Source organism: Oncorhynchus clarkii, chromosome 2 (assembly GCF_045791955.1).
Source record: "Oncorhynchus clarkii lewisi isolate Uvic-CL-2024 chromosome 2, UVic_Ocla_1.0, whole genome shotgun sequence".
Classification (NCBI taxonomy): Eukaryota; Metazoa; Chordata; class Actinopteri; order Salmoniformes; family Salmonidae; genus Oncorhynchus; species Oncorhynchus clarkii.
In genome coordinates, this window is record NC_092148.1 from 78,496,950 (window position 1) to 78,523,785 (window position 26,836).

Below are 26,836 nucleotides of genomic sequence, written 5' to 3' on the forward strand. Positions count from 1 at the left end.
TAGTGAGCACTTTGGGGTAGCGGTCAGGTCAAATGAAGTGAGGAAGAACAGATATCACTAAGGTTCTGTCTAGCAACAGAGATGCATTGGCTGTTCAGATGTGGAGGAGGAGACTCAGCATAGGAGAAAGGGTTAAATATCAGTGCTTGTGTGAAATGTTTTTTGTCTGAATCCAGCTGTATCGACCCTTTGGGAAGAATTAAACTTGGTTAAACTTCTCTAGTGTCCGTGAATTATTTACTTAAAATTAGAACCTAACAGATTGTACAGTACATTCAGCAAATCACCAACAGAGGGAGTTCACTTTGAATCTATTTTCCTGTGTTTGAATCTATTCACTGTGTTGGTGGTGCTCATGTATCATAACTTAAAAAGTAGCAGAGTCCACTCTGGAAATGTGATGTACTGTAGTTGTAGAGTATATTGTTGGCAGAACAATCTGAGATAGCAAAAATATGTTTTTGTGTGGTTTAATACGTCATCCACAGCATAATAATTAACTTGACCATGCTGATTTGTTATTGTTACCCATCTACCAATCACAGTCCTTCTTTATGAGGCTTTCGAAAAGCTCCCTGGCCTTTGTAATTGAATCTGTGCTTGAAATTCAATACTTGACTGAGGGACTTTACAGATTTTGTATGTATGGGGGACAGAGGATGGGATAGTCATCGAAAAATCATGTCAACCCCTATTATTTCACATTATTGGTATGCCGAGAAGCCCTCCCGTCCCTCTGGGAATATATCATCACAGTGAGGTAGGTGGGTGTGTTCCTCACATAGCAGGAACTGGGTAATATAGCTCTTTCAATATTCCTCAGAGGGTTTTAGTCTACACACCCATACCCCTATTTTGAACTGTGGTGTAATTAATAATTCCAGTTCCCAACAACTCCACTAGATAGCAGTAAATGCTCACTAAAATGTCTCTGATAAAATGCTTTTGATTAATACCAGTGGTAGGGATTGGTGAGTCTGCAACCACTAGGTCAGGGGTAGGGATTGGTGAGTCTGCAACCATTAGGTCAGGGGTAGGGATTGGTGAGTCTGCAACCACTAGGTCAGGGGTAGGGATTTGTGAGTCTGCAACCACTAGGTCAGGGGTAGGGATTGGTGAGTCTGCAACCATTAGGTCAGGGGTAGGGATTGGTGAGTCTGCAACCACTAGGCCAGGGGTAGGGATTGGTGAGTCTGCAAACACTAGGTCAGGGGTAGGGATTGGTGAGTCTGCAACCACTAGGTCAGGGGTAGGGATTGGTGAGTCTGCAAACACTAGGTCAGGGGTAGGGATTGGTGAGTCTGCAACCACTAGGTCAGGGGTAGGGATTGGTGAGTCTGCAAACACTAGGTCAGGGGTAGGCAACTAGATTCAGCTGAGGGATGATTTTGGTCGGGGGGCCGGAACATAATTCTAATAATTTGTACACAGACCACATCTAAGCCCAAAAATAGATTGTATTTCAAAATAACAATAATTGAATACCTTGATTACATTGAGACACGATCACATATTTTTAATATTTATTTTACCTTTATTTAACTAGGCATGTCAGTTAAGAACAAATTCTTATTTGTCTATGTTTTGTCTTTTTTTATTTGTGGGAATACTTGGGAACATATTTCTTAAATTAAACTCATTTGTAGCTGAATTATATTTTTTTGTTTACGAAAAACTGGGGGGGCCCCAAAAAATCCCTTTCCGGTTTTGATAACATACAATGGAATATCTTCTGTTTCCCCCTGTTTGTTCTATTAGATGTTAAGGAAAAAGATAGCTTCCCATGGTTTGGTTTACCTTATGTTCATATGAAATGATCCTCTGTTATTGCATTATACCCCTCCTATCTGGCCAATGACTGGTTTTCTACAGATAAAGAGAAGTTGACAGTGCAGCCTCAGCCGTGCGTTTCTTTACCCAGGATGTGAATGGTCAATTTGATAGGATGAGTCTACTATTATCAGACGTGTTTGCCTGGAAGTGTTTTTCTCCAGCCTAGTGGGCAATATGTTTAGTGGTGGGAAAAGTAGGAGTCAAGGCCACTCACCCTTTTCCCAGGTGTGAGGGACTACTCCACCACACACACCCTACCGTTCTCATTCTGGGAAGACGGGGCATTCCTTCCCCAGGCCTACGGGGAGGTGAAGGGAAGGGGATTATTTGAGTGTGTTTGTACAGAAATGCGTGTATGAGTTTGTCTGGGCTGGAGGGAGGGGAAGGGTCTGGTGACACACTTCCTGCAGTTGTCCCCCCACCACCTGCCCAGGGGGTTCTCTGTTTGTTTCAGTCAGCACACCCATGTGAATGTTCAACGCCACTGAGTTTTTCAACTCCGGTCCTATTTAATGTTGTTGTTTCTTTCAACCGGAAAGCTTCCTGACCCCTCATACAATTAGCTGTTTCCCTTGCCTGGTTTGAGGCAAGGGAAACCCCAAATCCATCAGTCAGTGAGTCCATAGACCCAACAGAAAGGAGATACTAAAGAGATTTTACACTCCTAAAGCCCACTGAAGCAACACCAGCCCAAACCTATTCTTGCCAAAAGGTAACTGGTTAGCTGGCTCAGTCACAGTTCCTGTTTTTCTTTCCATGCAACTGCCGGTGATTCCTGACTGTGGTGTGTTGTTTCCCGCCTGGCTGACAGCGTGCTGCTCTGAGGCTCCTCTGAGTTGACTCAACTCTCTGGTCCAGTCCACAGTCTTAGAGCTCGGCAGAGGAGCTTAGGGAGAGATGTACTCCCTGTGTATCTCTTTAACCTGGCTCTATACTGAAGTGTTGACTATATAAACTATATAGATTCAGACAGAGTACAGGTATGACGCAGGAGTATACATAAGTAAAAGTGAGTGTCTGAGAGAACAAGGGATGGTGTGCAAATGGTGATTTGAATGTAACAACTTCATCCCACTTCACTTCCAATCTGAACCTGGGATTTGTGTCCCTATGTCCCTACACCATCCCTGCCACCCACACAGCCATCTTAGGAGCATGCTAACCCCTTTCCTCCAGCACAACTGGCCTCTATCCTGCCTCCCGTTAACTGATATGATGTGCAACTAATCTGTATTCTCCACCAGTGAAGGCTCCATTTTATGACCATTATCTTTTGGCTATGCTCCCAGACGTCAGATGCTCCATTCATTTTTCTGCCCATTCTAACATATTACAGCTCTATGACCATATGATTTTTTTCCTGCCCATTCTAACATATTACAGCTCTATGACCATATGATTATTTTTCTGCCCATTCTAACATATTACAGCTCTATGACCATATGATTATTTTTCTGCCCATTCTAACATATTACAGCTCAATGACCATATGATTATTTTTCTGCCCATTCTAACATATTACAGCTCTATGACCATATGATTATTTTTCTGCCCATTCTAACATATTACAGCTCTATGACCATATCATTATTTTTCTGCCCATTCTAACATATTACCACTCTATGACCATATGTTTTTAAAAGTGACATATTGTGACACATAAACCGGAGCAAATCACACAAAGAAGTTGTTGACACGAGAGACCGAGAGAGTGATTTGGAAATTGATACCGCCCTGTCCCAGTGAACTATCTGCTTCGGTCTAATTTATTCTTATATAATTTGTTTATTATTATTTATGTAACTAACAAGTATTTCTTCCAATATTACATAACATTTATTACGCAGCAATAGGCAACAGCTATACATCAAATCAAATCAAATGTATTTATATAGCCCTTCGTACATCAGCTGATATCTCAAAGTGCTGTACAGAAACCCAGCCTAAAACCCCAAACAGCAAGCAATGCAGGTGTTAAAGCACATTGGCTAGGAAAAACTCCCTAGAAAGGCCAAAACTTAGGAAGAAACCTAGAGAGGAACCAGGCTATGTGGGGTGGCCAGTCCTCTTCTGGCTGTGCCGGGTGGAGATTATAACAGAACATGGCCAAGATGTTCAACGGTTCATAAATGACCAGCATGGTCAAATAATAGGTCTGGGACAGGTAGCACGTCCGGTGAAAAGGTCAAGGTCGACAGTGCGCACCAGATCTCTGCTGTCACATCCAGCCTGGATTGATATTTGGTTTTAATGCAGATGAGAGCACTGATGGTGCTTTCAAGACAACTGGGAACTCTGAAAAATACAAGGTAAAATCATAACCTCAGCGATCTTCAGGTCGGAAAGTCGGATCTCTAGAAAGAGGCCCGAGTTCTCGAGTTGGAATTCGGAGCTGTCACGTGACCGAATGTCATGTGACGGCATGTCAACTGGGCATCACAGTCAAACGGATTGGGAAGTAGGTCCCAAAGTACTTTTCCAAGCGTTGGAGGTGAGCAGTCATCAGTTGTGTGGGACACTTACTGATGATGTTTTCTGTTAGAAACATGCACAGCCGAGGCAATGGAGCATGCTTCGCTTTTGAAATATTGTCTCTCCAATAAGAATTCTTTCCTCTAAATCCACTGATTTGGTCACTCCATCTGTGTAACTGTTTGTATTTCCTCTGCATGGTTGGCCAGCTGGAAGAAGAAAGCTGGGAGCAGCAGGCTTGCTCCTTTCAGCACACTCATTGTTACAATGTGGGGAGGGTCACATGGGGGAGGACTGGAAACACTAAACACAGCCTTATGGTTACTAGAGAAGACACTTCATTGACTGCTGCATCAGTTCAGTTGCATAATGTAAAATGAGTAGTCACAGTGGAATAAAATTGATATTTTTGATTGGGGGGGACATTATGTTGTCAATTTAGAATTCCAGAATGGAGAGAATCTAAATAAACATTCATATTCTATTAATCTCTTTATGTATGTCCCCCTGGCCATCTGGTCATGGCCAGCTGTTCTCTGGCTGTGGTAGTGAGGATGGCTATGGGCCTGGGTTACTGAGTGGAAAGGGGGAAGCTCCCACATGGAACAACCAACCATGTCTACAGCTTACTAGGAAAGGAATCGAATGAGAGGTGATTTGATCATTGGGATCTGTCAATAGATATCTATTGTTTAAGGTTATCAATTTGTTGTGTGCATATATTTTGTTTTGAGGCACATGGAACATACATGTAACTGGAAAAATGAAGGAAACACTTGAGTAAATGAGGGATAGAAAGTATATTGAAAGCAGGTGCTTCCACACAGGTGTAGTTCATGAGTTAATTATTAAGCAATTAACATCCCATCATGCTTAGGGTCATGTATAAAAATCCCCACTTGCCCATTATTTTGGCTAGCATGGCTAGAAGAGATCTGTTATTTTGGCTAGCATGGCTAGAAGAGATCTCAGTGACTATGAAAGAGGAGTCTTAAAGGATATAGGGGATTTAAAGGGTGTGTCACCAGATCTCAACCCAATTGAACAGATGCCAAAGAAAACGTTTTCCACCACCATCAACAAAACACCAAATAATGGAATTTCTCATGGAAGATGGTGTCGCATCCCTCAAATAGAGTTCCAGACACTTGTACAATCTATGCCAAGGTGCATTGAAGCTGTTCTGGCACGTGGTGGCCCAACACCCTGTTAAGACACTTTATGTTGGTGTTTCCTTTATTTTGGCAGTTACAGTACCTGTAGCTAGTTTAAATATTCAGCTGGTATGTACAGATGATTGATTCTAGCACCAGCAGGACTGATCTGTGTTGCGATGTTTTAGTGGCAGAACAATTCTGGTGAGATACCTTAGCATTACCAATAAAAGGTTATGTTTAGCATTGTAACAGTCTCTGTGTGGGGTTATTATATCTCTGTACTTCCTGGTGTGAGTTTCTCTTTCTCGCTCTCTCTCTTTCTCTCTCAACATCATCCGTTGATCACTTCATTGAGCACACTGACAGGAGCTGCATGCTCTCACAAACAATACATAACACACACTACATTATGGAAATACACACATTCCTTCAAACACACACAAGGCTATAGATGGTTGTGTGGAGTGTGTCACTGCTGTGTGTAATGTGTGTCTGTGTGCGTGTGTGTGGAGTAGAGGTCAACCGACTATGATTTTTCAATGCCGATACCGATTATTGGAGGACAAAAACAGCCGATACAGATTAAAGGCGCAAATTTTTTTAAAGTATTTGTAATAATGACAATTACAACAATACTGAATGAACACTTATTTTAACTTAATATAATACATCAATAAAATCAATTTAGCCTCAAATAAATAATGAAACATGTTCAATTTGGTTTAAATAATGCAAAAACAAAGTGTTGGAGAAGAAAGTAAAAGTTCAATATGTGCCAGCTAACGTTTATGTTCCTTGCTCAGAACATGAGAACATATGAAAGCTGGTGGTTCCTTTTAACATGAGTCTTCAATATTCCCAAGTAAGAAGTTTTAGGTTGTAGTTATTATAGGAATTTTAGGACTATTTCTCTCTATACCATTTGTATTTCATATACCTTTGACAATTCGATGTTCTTCTAGGCACTTTATTATTGCCAGTGTAACAGTATAGCTTCCGTCCCTCTCCTCGCTCCTCCCTGGGATCGAACCAGCAACACAACGACAACAGCCACCCTCGAAGCAGCGTTACCCATGCATGGCAAGGAGAACATCTACTCCAAGTCTCAGAGCAAGTGACGTTTGAAATGCTATTAGCGTGCGCACCTCGCTAACTAGCTAGCCATTTCACATCACATCGTTACACCAGCCTAATCTCGGGAGTTGATAGGCTTGAAGTCATAAACAGCAGAGCTGCTGGCAAAACGCACAAAAGTGCTGTTTGAATGAATGCTTATGAGCCTGCTGGTGCCTACCATCGCTCAGTCAGACTGCTCTATCAAATTATAGACTTAATTATAACATAATAACACACAGAAATGCGAGCCTTAGGTCATTAATATGGTCGAATCCGGAAACTATCATCTCGAAAACAAGACGTTTATTCTTTCAGTGAAATACGGAACCATTACATATTTTATCTAATGGCTGGCATCCATCAGTCTAAAAATTCCTGTTACATTGCACAACCTTCAATATTATGTCATAATTACGTAAAATTCTGGCAAATTAGTTCGCATTGAGTCAGGCAGCCCAAACTGTTGCATATACCCTGACTCTGCGTGCAATGAACGCAAGAGAAAGGACACAATTTCACCTGGTTAATAGTGCCTGCTAACCTGGATTTATTTTAGCTAAATATGCAGGTTTAAAAATATATACTTCTGTGTATTGATTTTAAACATCAATGCCTTTCTTATGGTTAGGTACACATTGGAGCAACAACGGTCCTTTTTCGCGAATGTGCACCGCATCGATTATATGCAACGCAGGACACGCTAGATAAACTAGTAATATCATCAACCATGTGTAGTTATAACTAGTGATTATGATTGATTGAGTTTAATGCTAGCTAGCAACTTACCTTGGCTTCTTACTGCATTCGCGTAACAAGCGGGCTCCTCGTGATGCAGGTGGTTAGAGCGTTGGACTAGTTAACCGTAAGGTTAACCCACCGTTCCTAGGCCGTCATTGAAAGTAAGAATGTGTTCTTAACTGACTTGCCTAGTTAAATGAAGATTAAATAAAGGTGTAAAAAAAACAGAAAAATTGGCAAAATCGGTGTCCAAAATTACCGATTTCCGATTGTTATGGAAACTTGAAATCGGCCCCAATTAATCGGCCATTCCGATTAATCGGTCGACCTCTAGTGTGGAGTGGTGTCGGTCAGAAGATGTGACTCTGAGAAGGGAAATAGGAAAAATGCTAAGGGTTTGAATACTTTTGCAAACCACTGTATGAGTCAGAAACATTTGGGTTATTTTGACCCAACCAGTTGGGACACTTAGTTGGGTTGTTGGGTTTTTTCACTTTCATGCTGGGTTTTCCCAGTAGCTGGGTCTTTTTTATGCAATCCATAGATTATTTTCAGGAAGGGTTGCCTATTGGGGCAATTTAACTCCCCATGACAGTAAATGTAATTCCTGTTCATATATTTTTTAAGCATTTTAGTACTTTACCAGATGCTCTTATCCAGAGCGACTTACAGTTGTGAGCGCATACATTTTCTTACTTACCCACAACATGTTAAGTTTGTGCACTGCAAATTTCAATATTATCTTAATATTTTTGCACATTACATATTTTTTTATACATTTAATAATATTATTATTGAAGTATATGCATTGTTGGGATATGCATCGGCAGTTGAGAAATTCATACACTTGAGTAAGCCTCATTAAAGCTACAAAGGTGTTAGTGCTCAACTTTAACCTTACATTAGAACAGATGAACCGGAATGACATTTACTTTCATGGGTGGCCAAAAATAACTGTCCGGAAGCCACATCCCTACTAAGTTACGCCTCCAGTCTTCAAAGAAATCAAACCAACTAATACAACTTTCAAAACATTACGTTTTTCTGCCAACTTTAGCATCCCACCAACTTTTTGCTAAATTTTCTTTATATATGAAATGTATTGCCAGCGACAAAGCCTCTACCTTTATTTCCTCCAACCGACCTAGTCATGATTGTGGTAAAGTTCTGCCTACAGCTTGTTATGAAAGTAGTCGTAATAATGAGGGGGCATTGGCAAGCACTGCTCTCTTAAGCTTGATGGTTGCTCGGCTTATGAAGTTGAAGGCATCAAATTGCTGCTTACATAAACTACGAAAGTCATCCAATTGATAAATACATTTGAAGCAATAACCTGCCTGCATGTGGTCAACTATTTCAGCACCGTTTCGCGCTACTTTGAGACAAGTGTGGGGACTCGTCTTTTCAGTAACTCTTAGTTTGGGTATTGGTTAGGCTATAATTAGGCTGTGGAAATGTTACCTATGTTGAGGTGGGTGCTGCTTGTGATTGTCTTGTCTAGTTGGCTTATTCATTAGCACTGATCAGAACATTTTGCCAGCTTGGTACTGTACCATGCCTTCGGAAAGTATTCAGACCCATTAACTTTTTCCACATTTTGTTATGTTACAGCCGTATTCTAAAATGTATTACATAAATAAAAATCCTCAGCAATCTACACACAATACCCCATAATGACAAAGTGAAAACAGGTTTTTAGATTTTTTTGCAAATGTATTAAAAATTACAAAATAAAATACCTTATTTACATAAGTATTCAGATGCTTTGTTATGAGACTCGAAATTGAGCTCAAGTGCGTCCTGTTTGAATTTATCATTCTTGAGATGTTTCTACAACTTCATTGGAGTCCACTTGTGGTAAATTCAATTGATTGGACATGATTTGGAAAGGCACACACCTGTCTATACAAGGTCTCACAGTTGACAGTGCATGTCTGAGCAACAAAAAAGAAATCATGAGGTTGAAGGAATTGTCCGTAGAGCTCCGAGACAGGATTGTGTTGAGGCACAGATCTGGGGAAGGGTACAAAAAAAATGTCAGTGGCCTCCATCATTCTTAAATGGAAGAAGTTTGGAACCACCAACACTCTTCCTAGAGCTGGCTGCCCTGCCAAACTGAGCAATCAGGGGAGAAGGGCGTTGGTCAGGGAGGTGACCAAAAACCCGATGGTCACTCTGACAGAGCTCTAGTTCCTCTGTGGAGATGGGATAACCTTCCAGAAGGACAACCATCTCTATAGCACTCCACCAAAGTTTATAGTAGAGTGGCCAGACAGAAGCAACTCCTCAGTAAAAGAAACATGACAACCCACATGGTGTTTGCCAAAAGGCACCTAAAGACTCTCAGACCATGAGAAACAAGATTCTCTGGTCTGATGAAACCAAGATTGAACTCTTTGGCCTGAATGCCAAGTGTCATATCTGGAGGAATCCTGGCACCATCCCTACGGTGAAGCATTGTGGTGGCAGCATCATGTTATGGGGATGTTTTTCAGTGGCAGGGACTTGGAGACTAGTCAGGATCGAGGCAAATCAGAGCAAAGTACAGAGAGATTCTTGATGAAAACCTGCTCCAGAGCGCTCAGGACCTCAGAGTGGGGCATAGGTTCACCTTCAGGACGAGTCTCTGAATGTCCTTGAGTGGCCCAGCCAGAGCCCAGACCCAATCAAACATCTTTGGAGAGACCTGAAAACAGCTGTGCAGCAACTCTCCCCATCCAACCTGACAGAGCTTGAAAGGATCTGCAGAGAAGTGTGGGAGAAACTCCCCAAATACAGGTGTGCTAAGCTTGTAGCGTCATACCCAAGAAGACTTGATGCTGTAATCGCTGCCAAAGGTGCTTCAACAAAGTACTGAGTAAAGGGTCTGAATACTCAGTAAATTTGTTATTTCCTTTTTTTATAAAAATGTCTAAAAACATGTTTTTGTCGTTGTGGGGTATTGTCTGTAGATTAATGGGGAATAAAAATAATTGAATCAATTTTAGAATATGTCTGTAATGTAACAAAATGTGGAAATAGTCAAGGGGTCTCAATACTTTCTGAAGTCACTGTATGTAGCTTAACAAGTGGATTATTTTGCTCTTCAGTCGCTTAGTAGCCTAGACCTACTCACGACCAAAATACTTGTCTTAATCAATCAAGGTGATTTTGTTTCATTGAATCTACATCTGTATATTTGGTACATTTTCTGGCTGGGCAGGTAAGTGGAGGTGGTATAGCTCTTCTATTCTTTTGCTCGTCTATCACTGATCAGAAACATTTAGCATGCAATAATGTAGCCTAAACTCCAAAAGCCTGTGGAGGTTGTGAAATATAAACACAAGACTGCTTTTGAAAATATAGATTTCTATTCATTTCTATCTGTATCATGATGAAGATACTTGCAATGTAAGACCCTACGCCTGCTCTAACAAAGCGTAGTGAGGGTAGGAAAGAGATTAAACGTGGAAAAAAAAGACATGGGCTTGCCTTGAGCTCTGTTTCAAAATATCACTTTTTTTATATGACAGCAGTTCCACGTATTGCCATGGCGGAAGTTGTGTGGGAAAAATGTTATTTGTAGTTTATTCTGTTATATTTCATTATATTCTTAGCCTACTATGGTAATGTACCTTAAAGTTGGTTGCCAACCGCCATATAAAGTCCAAAGTAGAAGAAGAAGAAGTAGAAGAAGACTGAAGGAGGAGCGATTACTAGAAACTAACTCGGTGTATCCTTTTATCTTTGGATTAATTTCAGGTAAAATAACAACCCAATGTTTATATCCCAAGACAAATTAGCTAGCAACAGCAAGCTAGCTAGCGTTTCGACCTGTCTCCATATTAATATAGTTGGTTCAGAGTTTTGTTTGATATTTCAACCTGCGTATCCTGATCGCGTTTGGTGTGAATGGACAAAATCAACATGCGTGCGATGGCGCACGCGCATGCCCGGTCTAGTCAGCATGTAAGTATGTATTTTCTGTTTAATGAACAAAATAACTATTGATTTAATTTGCATGGCACAGCCATGTAGGCTATAGGCTGCACAGACCAGTAACATAATGAGACAAAAAATATGCCATTCTATTCTTTTGAAAAAACATTGTATTGCCCAAAACAAATGAATAATGGATTTCTTTGTGATGGTATATATTCATCGCCTAGGTTTACTCTCACTCCTAAACTTGCCAACATGTGCACGGGAGATATAAAAGACTTATCCCGGCAAGAATGTTGTACAGGCCACATACTATGAAGTCTGTCTGTGAATGGTATTAAGTGACCCAACTGGCTGGGTCAGAATAACCCAATATGTGTTGTGGCCACTATTTACCCAGCAATGGGTTGTTTTTTAACCCAACTCACGTTTGAATTCAGTCATGCCCGCTAGCATTTCTTAATGAAGCAAATCTAAAACAAGGCCATATCAGGAAGTGCAGTGCCCCTTTAATGAGAGATATGTCTCTCTCTGCCAGGCAGAGACACACTATGTATCACACACTCCCTATGACACACACACATAAGGGGATAATTAAAGCATCCAAGCGTCTACAGGGATTTCAAATGCACTCAGTTACTTAAATTGTTTAATCAATTGTGTTTTGTAGATGAGTGCTGTTGTCTGGCAGATTATTATCTTGCAGTTCTATGGGGGCCTGCTGTTCTCTGTTCAGTGTGACTGTATTGAGTTTGATTGGCCCAGATCTGCCCTCAGAGCAGAAACCCATTTTTTTTCACAGCAGGTCATGCCAGCCTGACTATGTAAGATTAGAACAGCCAATCAATGTGGTCGGGTGTTGTGACGCGTGGCAGATTCCATTCATGCCATGCCCCAGTCCAGTGACAGATGTGCCCTTATGTGTCCATTATGGGGACAGCAGCCCATCAGCCATGCAGGCCACACTCTGTGGGTGTATGCATGTGCATGTTCGACTGTGCGCATATGTGTGTGTGCATGTGTCTGCATTCTGCAACGTTCTAGTTCTTTCCCACTGTGATCTTCATTATGTGGGAGGCAGAGGGAGAGATAAAGATTAGAAGAGAGACGGCCAGGCTCAGATGAGAGAGAGGGAATATGCAGCCAGGGTGTGTGTTTAATGCAGTAAGTGATGTGTGTTTAATTATGGTGTGTGTGTGCGTGTGTGTGTGTGTGTGTGTCTCTTAGAGACTGGGTAATGGCTTTGTGCCAGGCTAGGTCCTAAGAGGTGCTACACAGCTGCAGGAGAGCCCAGGGGCTGGGATGAGACTGAGGGATGAAGAGAGATATTCTTACTGAATCAGCCTAACTACTAATTATAAGTAACCACTTGGAAACTATTCAGAGACTTTCTCATTAACTATACTAACTTAAGGTGATCTCCTCAGTACCTGTTAAATGAATGAATTTGACACCGGACAGAATAATTATCCTACGGTATAGGGTCCTCTTCTTGCGTATTGCTTAGTCTGCTGCTCCATTGTTGTGAACATGACAGGTAAACTTGCATGCATGATACCATGCAGGCTACGATTTTTTTTTGACATACTGTAGCTAAATAAGCTATTTTTCTGACTGTTTAAGAATGATTGATAGCCAGAATAGTAGTGTTTCACTGTGAAGCTAATATTGTACTAGAGCTGCTGTTTTTTGCGTTGTGATTAATTAATAGAAATATCACACCTGTGCATATTTTTAAATGACACTGATGTTCTACATAGTTTTATATTCTTTGATAACTAATATTGAAAGGTGATATGATGCAAGGTGATATGACGCAGTCTAACTAGGCCTTAGGCTACTTCATCCTATTGTAAGCTAAATGCATTGGATACAAAACAAACACTGGCATGTGATAAAGGATAACATGTCCAATAAACTGTAAATGCATATCAAGCAGGAATATATATTCAATTAAATGAATACAGTATTGTAATATTATTGAAGCTTTTCTCTCTCCTTACACAGATGAGCTGCGTCACCTGATGCCCTAGCCTCAAAACCAGAAACATGTGTAGACATCAACACTAGTACTTATTTATTATTTTTTAAATACACCTTTTGGTTTTCCTGTATCTGTGCATGAGTCCTTAAAACATAGTCCATTGTACAAAATAAGTTATTCCCAAGTGTGGAACATCTCAAGGAAATGAACCTCCAACATTCATAAGCTTGTTCAGTACATGATGGCACATTTTCATGACAGCCACTGTTTTTTTTATACACATAACAGGAGTTTATAGGTTTTTGTTCCATCCCTTCTCTAACACCTAATTCAACTAATTGTGGTCTAAATTAAAGACTTGCACACAGTGCAATCCCCTGGGACAGAAATTACGTCTGTATTTTAGAATGAGCTTCATAAATTACAATGTGTTGTTCCAAGATGGTGTAGCAGTCAGACGTCTTTGTCCTCGTCCTGTGTCCCGTGTATGTAGTATATTTTTATATATTTTTTCTTCGCATATCTTTTTAATATTTTTCTAAACCTCAACTTCAAAATACTCTCCTGCTACCTGCCTCACCCAATGTGGTATGGATCTACTATTTTCTAAAGTATTTTTATTTACCTCAGAACCGGAATCCCCCATCAGAAGCTAGCCAGCTAACTAGCTACTAGCTAGTAGTCAGCTAACCACTGCTAACGGTCATCAGCTAACCTCTAGCTCGGAAATCTTTCACCAGTTTGTACAACACGATTCAAACCAGAGCATACCGGAGCAAACGAGAGCATACCATACTTATTTTCTCTCCATATCCCCGGATTCCTACCGCAAGCTCTGAACATTTTCACCCGGATCATCGCAGCTAGCTAGCTGCAATCTGAGTGGCTACTCCTGGCTATCGTCTCTGTCCCAAAGCAAGCACCAATTAGCCTAGAGCTAGCCCATCCTAGGCCCATCTCCCGGCTAGCTGAAGAGGTCCATCAGCCAGTCCTTGGGCTACAATACCTATTTTGCCAATTGGCCTGGACCCCTTTTACTACACGAAGCCCTGCTAATCCATCACGACTGGACTACCGATGTAATCTGCTCGAGGGTTCTTCATCCAACGAGCCCCTGAATGCCCATCTGCTGGCCGCGGCCTGCTAGCTGTCTAGAGCATATCGGACTGTCTTGGGCTACTATACCTATTTTGCCAATTGGACTGGGCCCCTTTACTAATCCATCACGGCTGGTCTGCCGACGAAGCCGCACGAGGAGGCTCTGCATGCGGAGACTTCAACAGACTTCTTCCATTGCGACGTCCTTCTAAGGCCCTTCTGCTAGCTTGCTAGCTCCGGCCCGCTAGCTGTCTGAATCGCCGTGTCTCCAGCCAGCTTAACTACTTACTGGACCCCTATGATAACTCGGCTACGCATGCCTCTCCCTAATGTCAAATGCCTTGTCCATTGCTGTTCTGGTTAGTGATTATTGTCTTATTTCACTGTAGAGCCTCTAGCCCTGCTCAATATACCTAGGCCACCTCCCAGACATGCGGTGATATCACCTAGTTTAAATTATGTTTCTAGAGACAATATCTCTCTCATCGTCTCATGCCTATGTTTAGCTCCACTGTATTCACATCCTACTATACCTTTGTCTGATATATGTATATACTGTACTCTATACCATCTACTGCATCTTGCCATCTCTATGTAATACATGTATCACTAGCCACTTTAAACAATACCCGGGCCTGGACATGTACTGGCTTAAGCAGGGGGACACGTCTGGCACTGCAGGATTTGAGTCCCTGGCGGCGTAGTGTGTTACTGATGGTAGGCTTTGTTACTTTGGTCCCAGCTCTCTGCAGGTCATTCACTAGGTCCCCCCATGTGGTTCTGGGATTTTTGCTCACCGTTTTTGTGATAATTTTGACCCCAAGGGGTTGAGATCTTGCGTGGAGCCCCAGATCGAGGAAGATTATCAGTGGTCTTGTATGTCTTCCATTTCCTAATAATTGCTCCCACAGTTGATTTCTTCAAACCAAGCTGCTTACCTATTGCAGATTCAGTCTTCCCAGCCTGGTGCAGGTCTACAATGTTGTTTCTGGTGTCCTTTGACAGCTCTTTGGTCTTGGCCATAGTGGAGTTTGGAGTGTGACTGTTTGAGGTTGTGGACAGGTGTCTTTTATACTGATAACAAGTTCAAACAGGTGCCATTAATACAGGTAACGAGTGGAGGACAGAGGAGCCTCTTAAAGAAGAAGTTACAGGTCTGTGAGAGCCAGAAATCTGAAATCATTAAAAATCCTACAATGTGATTTTCTGGATTTCTTTTCTTCATTTTGTCTGTCATAGTTGAAGTGTACCTATGATGAAAATTACAGGCCTCTCTCATCTTTTTAAGTGGGAGAACTTGAACAATTGGTGGCTGACTAAATACTTTTTTGCCCCACTGTAAATATGAGATGAGTAATGTAGGGTAGGTAAACATATAAAAGTGGCATTGTTTAAAGTGGCTAGTGATACATTTATTACATAGAGATGGCAAGATGCAGTAGATGGTATAGAGTACAGTATATACATATATCTCTCATCCTTTTAAGTGGGAGAACTTGCACAATTGGTGGCTGACTAAATACTTTTTTGCCCCACTGTATATACTGTACTCCATACCATCTACTGCATCTTGCCTATGCCGTTCTGTACCATCACTCATCACTCATTATATATAATATGTACATATTTTATGTACATATTCTTCATCCCTTTTACACTTGTGTGTACAAGGTAGTTGTTGTGAAATTGTTAGGTTAGATTACTTGTTAGATATTACTGCATTGTTGGAACTAGAAGCACAAGCATTTTGCTACGCTCGCATTAACATCTGCTAACCATGTGTATGTGACAAATAAGATTTGATTTGTGCACTGTAATTCAAAACAGGTATGGAGATGGAATGGTTCTCTTAGTCTACATTTTCATTGATTATTATCAAGGTGACCCTTAGTTGCCACGGTGACATTTAACAGCACTGTTAAGACAGTGAGTGATGGGCCTGCTTTAGTATTACATTTTTTGACATAATAATCAAATGAGGAAGCCAGATGTTTGACTTTCATCTCAGTCATTTTCATGTGAAATGATGAACTTCCCACAAGCACTTCCAGAGTCTGCTGCTCTATCCACTATATGTCTTCATTGAAATGCCAGACTCAATGTTTTATTACTGCGTAACTTCATCAAGACTCAATATTTATTACTGATAAACTTCATCAAGTTGATATTTCAGCCACACTGAAATTAAGGCTGGGAATTGCCAAGAATCTCACATTACAATATTATCACGATACTTAATTGCCAATATATGTATTGCGATATTTTATTACTATGTAACTTCATCAATACTCATTGTTTTATTACTGCGTAACATCAAGACTCAATGTTTATTATTACGTAACTTCATCAAGACTCATTGTTTTGTTACTGCGTAACATCAAGACTCAATGTTTATTATTACGTAACTTCATCAAGACTCAATGTTAATTATTACGTAACTTCATAAAGACTCAATGTTTATTATTACATAACTTCATCAAGACTCAATGTTTATTATTACGTAACTTCATCAAGACTCAATGTTTATTATTACGTAACTTCATCAATACTCAATGTTTATTATTACGTAACTTCATCAATACTCAATGTTTATTATTACGTAACTTCATCAAGACTCAATGTTTATTATTACGTAACTTCATCAAGACTCAATGTTTATTATTACATAACTTCATCAAGACTCAATGTTTATTATTACGTAACTTCATCAAGACTCAATGTTTATTATTATGTAACTTCATCAATACTCAATGTTTATTATTACGTAACTTCATCAAGACTCAATGTTTTATTACTATGTAATGTAACTTAATCAAGTTGATGTTTCAGCCACACTGAACTTAGGGCTCGGAATTGCCAGGGATCTCACAGTACGATATTATCACGATACTTAGGTGCCGATACGATATGTATTCCGATTCAATACTGTGGTTTTATTGCGATTCGATGTTGCTGCAGAGAGACGAGAGAGCATGAGAAAACAAGTTTTGAACAAGTGCTGAAAACAAATTGGCTCCCTTTTTTAAAAAGAAGATGGAGAACAAGCTATGAAAGAACGATACTGGAGTTTTGGTGTAGGTACAACCAACGAGGGGGGAAATTATTTCTCAATATTGTCCAAAATAATATCCCTATATTTAACTGTATAGACTTTTTTTTCTCCATCACTAACTGAACTGATATAGACTGAAAATGGCAAGAACATAACTGAACTGAAATTGGCTCCTTGGTCATTTTTATGTGCAATGCTAACGTACTGAAGTATCGCGATGTCCAGTAACATATAATGGCGACGAAGGGGATGGCTGCTGTTTTACGGGCTCCTAACCAACTGTGCTATTTTGTTTTATATACTGCTTTGTCAAGACAAGGCCCAAATCCCTCCATCATTGAGAAGAAAAGACAGAGGAAAAGGGGGAGGAGGGCGGGCTGCTTTGTAAAAATTTGCTGACGAGTACGTAAACCACCACTTCCCTCTGTATTATTGGCCAACGTACAATCATTGGAAAACAAACTGGACGATCTACGATTAAGACTATCCTACCAATGGACATTAAAAACTGTAATATCTTATGTTTCACCGAGACGTGGCTGAACGACGACACAGATAATATAGAGCTGGCTGGCTTCTCCGTGCATCGGCAGGACAGAGCAGCTACGTCTGGTAAGACGAGGGGCGGGGTGTGTGTCTATTTGTCAATAACTGCTGGTGCGCAATGTTTAATATTAAAGAAGTCTCAAGGTATTGCTCGCCTGAGGTAGAGTGCCTTATGATTAACTGTAGACCACACTATCTACCAAGAGAGTTCTCATGTATATTATTCGTAGCCATCTATTTACCACCACAAACCAATGCTGGAACTAAGACCGCTCTCAACGAGCTGTATAAGGCCATAAGCAAACAAGAAAATGCTTATCCAGAAGCGGCGCTTCTAGTGGCCGGGGACTTTAATGTAGGCAAACTTAAATCTGTTTTACCTCATTTCTACCAGCATGTCACATGTGCAAACAGAGGAGAAAAAAACCTCTAGACCACCTTTACTCCACACACAGAGACGCATACAAAGCTCTCCATCGCCCTCCATTTGGCAAATCTGACCATAATTCTATCCTCCTGATTCCTGCTTACAAGCAAAAACTAAAGCTGGAAGTACCAGTGACTCGCTCAATACGGAAGTGGTCAGACGACGCAGATGCTACTCTACAGGACTGTTTTGCTAGCACAGACTGGAATATGTTCCGGGATTCATCCAATGGCATTGAGGAGTATACCACCTCAGTCACCGGCTTCATCAATAAGTGCATCAACGATGTCGTCTCCACAGTGACCGTACGTACATTTCCCAACCAGAAGCCATGGATTACAGGCAAAATCTGCACCGAGCTAAAGGCTAGAGCTGCCGCTTTCAAGGAGTAGGTCACTAATTCGGACACTTCTGCTCTCAGACGAACCATCAAACAGGCAAAAAATCAATACAGGACTAAGATTGAATCCTACTACACCGGCTCTGACACTCATCAGATGTGACAGGGCTTGAAAAATATTAAGGACTACGAAGGGAAACCCAGCCGCAAGCTGCCCAGTGACGTGAGCCTACCAGACGAGCTAAATGCCTTTTATGCTCGCTTCGAGGCAAGCAACACTGAAACATGCATAAGAGCTCCAGCTGTTCCAGATTACTGCGTAAGGCTATTTAAACAGGTCAACATTCACAAAGCCGCGGGCCCAGACAGATTACCAGGATGTGTACTCAAAGCATGCGAGGACCAACTGGCAAGTGTCTTCACTGACATTTGAACCTCTCCCTGATCGAGTCTGTAATACCTACATGTTTCAAAGCAGACCACCCTAGTCCCTGTGACCAAGAAAGCAAAGGTACCCGCCTAAATGATTACCGCCCCATAGCTACCGGCAGCAGCAGCTGCGGTAGCAGTGGTAGCAGTAGCAGTGGTAGCAGCAGCAGTGGCAGCGGCAGTGGTAGCAGCAGCATCGGTAGCAGTGGTGGCAGTGGTAGCAGTGGTAGCGGTACTAGCGGCAGCAGTGGTAGCGGCAGCAGTGGTAGCGGCAGCAGTGGTAGCGGTAGCAGTGGTAGCAGCAGCTGCGGTAGCAGTGGTAGCAGCAGCTGCGGTGGCGGCGGCGGTAGCGGTAGCAGTAGCGGTAGCGGTAGCGGCAGCGGCAGCGGTAGCAGCAGCAGCGGTAGCAGCAGTGGTAGCAGCAGCGGCGGTAGCAGCAGCGGTAGCAGTAGCAGCAGCGGTAGCAGCAGCGGTAGCAGTGGTAGCAGCAGTAGCGGCAGCAGTGGTAGCAGTGGTAGCAGCAGCGGCGGTAGCAGCAGCGGCGGTAGCAGCAGCGGTAGCAGTAGCAGCAACGGTAGCAGTAGCAGCAGCGGTAGCAGTAGCAGCAGCGGTAGCAGCAGCGGTAGCAGCAGCGGTAGCAGCAGCGGCGGTAGCAGTAGCAGCAGCGGTAGCGGCAGTGGTAGCAGCAGCGGTAACAGCAGTGGTAGCAGCAGCGGCGGTAGCAGCAGCGGAAGCAGCAGCAGCGGTATCAGCAGCGGTAGCAGTATCAGCAGCGGTAGCAGTATCAGCAGCGGTAGCAGTAGCAGCAGCGGTATCAGCAGCGGTAGCAGTAGCAGCAGCGGCAGCGGTAGCAGCAGTGGTAGCAGTAGCAGCAGCGGTATCAGCAGCGGTAGCAGTAGCAGCAGCGGCAGCAGCGGTAGCAGTAGCAGCAGCGGCAGCAGTGGTAGCGGCCGGCAGCAGCGGTAGCAGCAGTGGTAGCGGCCGGCAGCAGCAGTAGCAGCAGTGGTAGCAGTAGCAGCAGCGGTATCAGCAGCGGTAGCAGTAGCAGCAGCGGCAGCAGAGGTAGCGGTAGCAGTAGCAGCAGCGGTAGCAGCAGCGGTAGCAGTAGCAGCAGCGGTATCAGCAGCGGTAGCAGTAGCAGCAGCGGTAGCAGTAGCAGCAGCGGTATCAGCAGCGGTAGCAGTAGCAGCAGCGGCAGCAGCAGCAGCAGCGGTATCAGCAGAGGTAGCAGTGGCAGCAGCAGCAGCAGCGGTATCAGCAGAGGTAGCAGTAGCAGCAGCGGTATCAGCAGCGGTAGCAGTAGCAGCAGAGGTAGCAGTAGCAGCAGCGGTATCAGCAGCGGTAGCAGTAGCAGCAGCGGCAGCAGCAGCAGCGGTAGCAGTAGCAGCAGCGGTAGCAGTAGCAGCAGCGGTATCAGCAGCGGTAGCAGTAGCAGCAGCGGCAGCAGTGGTAGCGGCCCGGCAGCAGCGGTAGCAGCAGTGGTAGCAGCAGCAGCGGTAGCAGCAGCAGCGGTAGCAGTAGCAGCAGATGAGAGCCATTGGCTCTCTAGCCCTCTCCTCCTCCCACACAATAGAGCTGATTGTCTGTGCAAGACAGACAGACAGACAAGACAGACAGACAGACAGACAGACAGAGGGGGCTTTACTGTGGGTGGCGTTCCCCCGCCATATGCCCTGTCTCCGCTGGAATGTGATTATCTTCACACACTACGGACTGGAAACACAGAGAAGAGAGGAAGGAAAGAAAGGAGGAAGTGGAGAGAGAGAGAGAGAGAGAGAGAGCGAGAGAGGCAAAAGCAGCTTAGCGCAAGCCTGAACCTGCCTATGTGTGTCTGCGAGAGATAGAGGAACGGAGGGAATGAGAGCGGGAGGAGAAAGAGGAACGGCAGGAATGAGAGAGGGAGAGGTTGCTTTTCTCTTCATTCTGGTTGTTGTGTAACAAGGAGAAGGATATCCGATCATCTATGTGAACGGTAGCTGTCGACTCTGACACACAGACCCAGTCTTGACTAGCGGAAGCCTGGTCTCAGGTCAGTGGATTTTTCTCTTTTAGAAGGACTGAAGCTCTGTAGTACTGTAGCCATCTAGAGCCACAACACTGTGTTCACAGCTGTAGTAGACAGACAGGTGCTTATCACCAGTCCCAGAGCAGAGAGGAGCAGTGTGTGTGTGTGTGTGTGTGTGTGTGTGTGTGTTGTGGCTGTACTGGGGGTAGGAGGGTCATTGAGGCACTTGCAGGCTTTGTTGGGTGAACACCCCACAGCTGCAGCCTCCCTCAGTAGAACACAACTGCAGAACACATGCAAAACACACACATGGAGGATGACTGCAGTTATCTTTCTTGGCCATCCTTGGCTGAAGCCCTTATCTGCCCCTGTGGTGTGCTGTAGCAGAGGTGTTAGCCTCACCGGCTGCATGTAGCCTGTTGTAGCTGAAGCTGCTAGCTCACCCTGCTGTTTGTGCTGTATCACAGGCTGTCAGACTCAACATGTTTAGCTTCAACTATTAGCTTGTTCCTTGTGTTTGTGAAGCCATCAACTCTTTCTGCTCTGTAGGCTGAACTCCAGCTCTACCTAGTAGCGATAGATACGCTAACAGCTGAAACCATTACTTGGTAAAATACAGCTGTAGCTGTGGACTTATAACTTCCATGCTGAGACTGAACTCTTAGTGGTTGGTCCCTGTTGTGTACTTGCGACAGGCATGCAGGGAGTCTCGGGCGACTCTGGGGCTCCGCTTTGGCCCTGTCCCAGACTCCCATGACTCAGGGCTGAAGGCTGGGAGTTCAGACTAGGAGGGGTTGGGGTGAGTGGGGGCAGGGAGGCTGCTGGGGTATGAGGGAGGCCCACTGTGACCAGAAATGAGATTAAACTGAGGGAGCAGCACATCTAAAGAGGAGCAGAGAGGGGAGGGGTGTTAAGACCTTTATCAGACAACACAATGAATGCAGCACTGTGTGTGTGTGTGTGTGTGTGTGTGTGTGTGTGTGTGTGTGTGTGTGTGTGTGTGTGTGTGTGTGTGCTGTCAGGGGTTCGGCAGTGGTTGTCAGGGGTTCGGCAGTGGTTGTCAGGGGTTCGGCAGTGGTTGTCAGGTGTGCGGCAGAGGTTGTCAGGGGTTCAGTGTAATAGTATAACTTTAGTCCGTCCCCTCGCCCCTACCTGGGCTCAAACCAGGGACCCTCTGCACACATCAACAACTGACACCCACTAAGCATCGGGAACCACTACTTTAAGGTCTCAAAGCGAGTGACATCACCGATTGAAACGCTATTAGTGCGCACCACCGCTAACTAGCTAGCCATTTCACATCGGTTACACTAGCAGTGGTTGTCAGGGGTTCTCCACCTCTTCTCTCTTCATGTTCACACTTTTCATCCCCCTTTTAACTCCAGGGCCAGAATACACAGTCAGATTACACAGCCGGAATACACCGCCGGAATACACAGTCGGAATACACAGTCAGTGCCTCCAGAAACAGCAGCACCATAGTCATCAGTTTCTTTGGTAGAGGGTGTCATTGAGCTCTGTGGAGCTTTGTCTTTCACCGTGTCAGAATGAGAGAGAGCATGAGGATGCTTATGATACTGACTGACACTATGGCACTCTCCTAGGAAGTGCCCAATAAAACAAATAGTTAGCTGAGTGGGTTGGATCAATGAGGATGTCATTCTGTAAAGTTTTAGAATAGACCTAAGTTGACTTAGGGGAACAAGACAGCAAATAAGTAAGTATGAAAGAGGAACTTCAGATGTGGTGGGAAATGTCAAACATAATGAAACCATGTTTTAGTGTTCAACTCATCCTTTTATGACACAGTGAGCAGCACAGAATATGGATCTCTCTCTCACTCTCTTTCACACACACACACACACACACACACACACACACACACACACACACACACACACACACATATATATATTAACACCCTAGCCTCCAGGCCTGCTTCCAGGCTGCATGTAGATATCTGGAACATTCTGTGCATGCGCTCCTCTTCCACTGCGAGGATTGCTGAAGGGTTCACTGCCTGCAGTCATTCATGTTGAACTCAATAATTTCCCTAGTCCTTCATGCTCTCACACATGCTGTTTCATTGATATTTTATTGGATTCTTTTCATCCATTCACCTGTATTCACTGGAGATCCATCTGTCATGTCAGCTGTGTGTGTGTGTCAGAGAGAGAGAGAGCAAAGAGGAGGGAAAAAGAGAGAGGATAGAGACACCCTATGGCATTGTGACCAGACAGTCTCACGGAACTGAACACAATGCGAGACTTCAGCTGTGTGTGTATACTGTAGACCCAAAATAGACAGACCAGCATTTGTTGTTGTAGCCATTTGTTATTATTAAGCAATACTGCCAAAGGAGTTGTGGTATATGGCCAATATACCTCGGCTGAGGGCTGTTCTTAAGCACGACGCAACACAGAGTGCCTGGATACAGCCCTTAGCCGTGGAACATTGGCCATATACCACAAACCCCCAAGGTGCCTTATTGCTATTATAAACTGGTTACCAATGTAATTACAGCAGTAAAAATAAAGTTTTTTTCATACCCATGGTATACGGTCTGATATACCACGGCTGTCAGCCAATCAGCATTCAGGGCTCGAACCGCCCAGTATATAACATGTAATATACAATAAGTATCTATTATTGAAGTGTATCACATAACCAGCACTAAATGGAGTCTGTGTAATATACCTGGGTTATTTATGGCCAGAGAGCCAGACTGGTCTACTAGCCCATTGGGAATCAATCAGATGTGAAGACTGTGAATGGTTGGTAATATTGATTGACACATTTCAGAGCCTCCATCCCACAGCTGTTGCCTGTTTCCTCATGTCACGGCTCTACAGGCCTGACATTGATTAGAAGAGTCCAACACCCACTGTCTGTCTGGGATTGGAAAGAGGGGAGGGAGGGTGAGAGGGGAAGAGAGAGAAAGAGAGAGTGTGATGTGAAGTGTGGGATTCTGGGCAGCGGCTACATAGCGCGAGAGAGAGAAAGAGATGATGCCTGCCTTCAATGTAATCACCTAATCAGAGTTCCTATACTGATCTCTTCCCCCAGTGTTCAGATCCTATATTGATCTCTTCCCCCAGTGTTCAGATCCTATATTGATCTCTTCCCCCAGTGTTCAGATCCTATATTGATCTCTTCCCCCAGTGTTCAGATCCTATATTGATCTCTTCCCCCAGTGTTCAGATCCTATATTGATCTCTTCCCCCAGTGTTCAGAGTTCATCCACTCCTGTGTCTGGTTTAGAGGTCGACCGATTAATCGGAATGGCCGATTAATTAGGTCCGATTTCAAGTTTTCATAACAATCAGAAATCGGTGTTTTTGGGCGCCGATTTCCGATTATTATTTTTTTATACCTTTATTTAACTAGGCAAGTCAGTTAAGAACACATTCTTATTTTCAATGACGGCCTAGGAACTGTGGGTTAACTGCCTTGTTCAGGGGCAGAACGACAGATTTTCACCTTGTCAGCTCAGGGTAACCAATCTTGCAACCGTACAGTTAACTAGTCCAACGCTCTAACCATTACACTCCACGAGTAGCCTGCCTGTTACGCGAATCCAGTAGAAGCCAAGGTACATTGCTAGCTAGCATTAAACTTAAAAATCTTATAAAAAACAATCAACCATAATCACTACTTATAACTACTAATCCAGTTTAGCAGGCAATATTAACCAGGTGAAATGGTGTCATTTCTCTTGTGTTCATTGCACGCAGAGTCAGTGTATATGTAACAGTTTGGGCTGCCTGGCTCATTGTGAACTAATTTGCCAGAATCTTACGTAATTATGCCATAACATTGAAGGTTGTGCAATGTAACAAGAATATTTAGACTTAGGGATGCCACCCGTTAGATAAAATACCGAACGGTTCCGTATTTCACTGAAATACTAAACGTTTTGTTTTCGAAATGATAGTTTCCGGATTCGACCATATTAATGACCAAAGGCTCGTATTTCTGTGTGTTATTATGTTATAATTAAGTTCAATTTGATAGAGCAGTCTGACTGAGCAGCAGCAGGCACGTCATCATTCATTCAAACAGCACTTTTGTGCATTTTGCCAGCAGCTCTTCGCAAGCACAGCGCCGTTTATGACTTCAAGCCTATCAGCCTAATGGCTGGTGTAACCAATGTGAAATGGCTAGCTAGTTAGCTGGGTGTGCGCTAATACTGTTTCAAACGCCACTCGCTTTTAGATTTGGAGTAGTTATTCCCCTTGCGCTGCAAGGGCCGTGGCTTTTGTGGAGCGATGGGTAACGATGCTTCGAGTGTGGCTGTTGTCGATGTGTTCCTGGTTCGAGCCCAGGTAGGGGCGAGGAGGGGGACGGAAGCTATACTGTTACACTGGCAATACTATAGTGCCTATAAGAACATCCAATAGTCAAAGGTATATGAAATACAAATGGTATAGAGAGAAATAGTCCTATAAATACTATATTAACTACAACTTAAAACCTCTTACCTTGGAATATTGAAGTCTCATGTTAAAAGGAACCACCAACTTTCATATGTTCTCATGTTCTGAGCAAGGAACTTAAACATTAGCTTTTTTACATGGCACATATTTTTACATGGCACATATTTTACATGTCACGCATTTTTGCATGGCACATATTGCATATTGGCACATATTACTTTCTTCTCCAACACTTTGTTTTTGCATTATTGAAACCAAATTGAACATGTTTCATTATTTATTTCAGGCTAAATTGATTTTATTGATGTATTATATTAAGTTAAAATAAGTGTTAATTCAGTATTGTTGTAATTGTCATTATTACAAATAAAAAATATACAAAATCGGCCAATTAATCAGTATCGGCTTTTTTGGTCCTCCAATAATCGGTATTGAAAAATCATAATCATTCGACCTCTAGTCTGGTTAGATCTTCATTATTGTCTCTCCCTCAGGTACGAAGTTAATTTCACACCTGCATAGATAATATCCTGGAGATCTCTCTGATATGGACTCCTGTGTTCTCTGCCCTGTTATATCTCCTTCGTTCCCTCCTGCTTTTTCTCTCTCTCGCTTTCTCATTCTCTCTGTCTCGTCTTTCTCTCTCGCTCTCTTTCTCTACCTCAATCACTCACTCTCTCTCTACTTATCTCACTCTCTCTCTGTCTGTGATTGGAATCCCTGTAATGTTATACCAGGCACATCTCCCTCTAATGTTATGACATGAAGTGTTTAGCAGGGGGGGGGGGGGGGCGTTCAGGTTCACCTCTTCAGGTCACTGTGTTCCACATCCTGCAGAGACCGTGTTTGTTGTTGTACCAGACTGGTTCTTTGAATGTTAATGTGGATGTGACTGGGCCTATGACCTGTGTGTGTGTGTGTGTGTGTGTGTGTGTGTGTGTGTGTGTGTGTGTGTGTGTGTGTGTGTGTGTGTGTGTGTGTGTGTGTGTGTGTGTGTGTGTGTGTGTGTGTGTGTGTGTGTGTGTGTGTGTGTGTGTGTGTGTGTGTGTGTGTGTGTGTGTGTGTGTGTGTGTGTGTGTGGTGCGTGTGTTTGCAAACCTCTATAATTGTTTGTTTTTATTTTGGAAAGACGAGAGAGAGGCTCATCTGGTCCCTATCTTCCCCGAACAGCAGGCACACTCTGATTGGAGGGATGTGACTGGGCATTTTAGCTATCTCTATTAGGAAAAATCACTTCCTGGTTTATGCAGAGAATTGATGCAAACGAGGTGTAAGTTACTTA

General features: G+C 43.1%; 1 protein-coding gene across 4 annotated transcripts in view; it reads left to right on the forward strand.

Annotated features, from left to right (window-relative positions):
* Positions 1–26,836, forward strand: part of LOC139374228 (FYVE, RhoGEF and PH domain-containing protein 4-like) — a 101,282-nt gene that overhangs the window by 14,009 nt on the left and 60,437 nt on the right. Inside the window, exon 1 of one of the 4 annotated variants that reach the window (XM_071115277.1) lies at positions 20,712–21,142. The exons of 2 other annotated variants lie outside the window; for them this stretch is intronic. The gene's annotated coding sequence lies outside the window, so the exon portion shown is untranslated. Of the gene's footprint in view, positions 1–20,711; positions 21,143–26,836 lie in introns of those variants that run through there. One more of the 4 variants, XM_071115271.1, reaches the window with a different exon arrangement.